Source organism: Trachymyrmex septentrionalis, unplaced genomic scaffold, assembly GCF_001594115.1.
Source record: "Trachymyrmex septentrionalis isolate Tsep2-gDNA-1 unplaced genomic scaffold, Tsep1.0 scaffold70, whole genome shotgun sequence".
Lineage (NCBI taxonomy): Eukaryota > Metazoa > Arthropoda > Insecta > Hymenoptera > Formicidae > Trachymyrmex > Trachymyrmex septentrionalis.
The window spans coordinates 845,473-847,734 of record NW_017305885.1 but is presented as its reverse complement, the minus strand read 5'-3'; the positions used below and the strand labels follow the sequence as shown (position 1 = coordinate 847,734).

The 2,262-nt window shown below is 34.1% G+C and overlaps 1 protein-coding gene across 4 annotated transcripts in view; it reads left to right on the top strand.

Moving 5' to 3' along the window:
• LOC108753723 (hemicentin-2) overlaps nt 1–2,262 on the top strand; it is a 225,837-nt gene that overhangs the window by 57,362 nt on the left and 166,213 nt on the right. The window lies entirely within an intron of this gene.

Sequence of the window (2,262 nt, the reverse complement as noted above, 5' to 3'; positions counted from 1 at the left end):
ATGCCGGGTAAATAACGAAGATTTGCTAATTTGTGATAACATTATATATAATACTTCACAGTTCACACCAATCCAAATAAATCTCTTTTACGTTTTAGCGATCAACAGAATTATGATATGACATGTACCTCGTATATTGATGGAATTATTTTATCGATATTTGTTTATGTGTTACTACAAAAATATCGGAGTTTTCATTTAGATTATCTTACAGCTGAGCTCTCTGTTGAGCATAAACGATAGTGCACGTTCCTATCAATCACAGCATTACGAAATACAAACATAACGCTGATGTTCAGTAATACTGATCGGTTCGCTACATTTAGCCATATGGAATATGGTAATGCAATTAGTTGTACCATCATGTTCAATCAACCGTTCTATGTCAATGAAAAGCACAGCGTGCAATAATTAACGATTAACCTAATTTCGTAACATGAACAATTAACTTATAACAATTCAGATGTGACAGGACTTTGTAAAAATGAACGATAAAAACTTCTTGTCCATAAACTTTAAAACGCGCAGTTACATTGTCGCGTAAGTTTTATCTCTCTCTCCCCAGCAATTATCCAACTTTAACAGTTATCCACTAATTAACGAACTTTGATCACTGCTCTCATTTAGATGTCTTTATTCGTCATTTAATAATATATGTAGATTTATGGCAATTTCATGCGTGAGAGAGGGTAGGGACTCTAGTAGGATTTAAATAAGTTTTATACATCTCCATATTTAAATAGCGATGTATGTTACATTTATATCTGGTATATTATTAATTGGTCCATAACTAAATCTTCTACTAACACAATCAATTTCGAACAGCATGAATATGTAATAATATCACAAAAGTAAGCGATGACCAATATTGTACGAACAAATAACGTTTGTTCCTTGTGACAAGCCGATGCTTGTCGACGTTTCGCTGTAATATGCCGCCGATAATATCACGTTCGTATATATTGCATTCCAATTCACTACATATCGTGTCTCTCATTAAGCGAGCTTCTAATTAGCGATTGGTCTCTATCCTGTTACATTATGCAATCTATCTGATGATTTCGATCGTCAGCACTGGCTTTATAACGCGACTGCCGAGTAATTACATTCGTTGTTTTAACGAGAACATTTTAATCATCTCCTACATGTGTAATAAAAATTTGAAAAAAGCCGAATCATGTTTGTGCGCTGTCAAGTCGCGTCACGTTGCTTATGAAAGTAGTTAAAAAGAATTGTTGTATAGTTAAAACCTTTAGACGTAAACGCAATAGCATTGCATAAGTTACTGAATTAATTATGATCGTACGATTACTGAACGGAATTTCAACGGGCAATCATGAGCGATATTGTGGTGAAAACGGTTATGTAAATATCTTAAATGTGGAATGGGAAATAATCCGTGCACTTCTAACTCAAACGTGACTAATAATAACTCGTACCTATTGTAGACCGATAAGGATTAATTAACCGTAAAACGGACGCAACGTGCGATTATAAACGCAAAATTATCGAAGAGCACCGGCAGTTTTGAAAATTGCTGTGCATTTTCATGGGCTTTCTTAAATCATCGTTCTTAAGTTGCGCGAGTCTTAATTCGTTCACCCTTCTTTAATCCGACGTTATCGCATTCGACGACATGCATATCACAGATTAACGTTCGTGACACACGAGCAAGCCGCGCAGTTCTGAACGACTTTTAAGTTGACTTCAAAGTTTTCTTCCGCACACAGGGGTGGAAAGTTGGGCTCTGACGGAGCACAAAAATAATTTTGCACGATAAGACCGAGCACGCAGGCAAGGAACTTTTTAGTAAACACCTTTACAACTAGAGTTGCCTACTGCTCTGCGAGAAAAGCTGTGATTCTCACAGCTGTTCGAACTTTAGTCTCTCCCTTGTAAGCATTCAAAGGATTTTGATTTATCATTGCATCTTAAATATTATCTTTAATACAGTATATTTATTATCTTTAATATGGAAAAATTATTGAAATGTGCAGGAACGTTTTAAAAATAGAATATACATATAATAAGGATTTGGCTAAAGAGCAAAAATACACGGAAAGAACAGTTTTACTGAACTATTTAAAAATTTAGCTGTATACAGATCTGAAAATAATTTGGTTAGGCTATTAAAATATTTATGTAAGATTCTCAAATTAATTGCTAAAATATCAAACTTTTTGCAGTATTGTTCATCATACTTGAAATTTCTATGTAATTATTTTGGTCCGACAAAGTTATTTTCAGATCTGTTTCTAATTA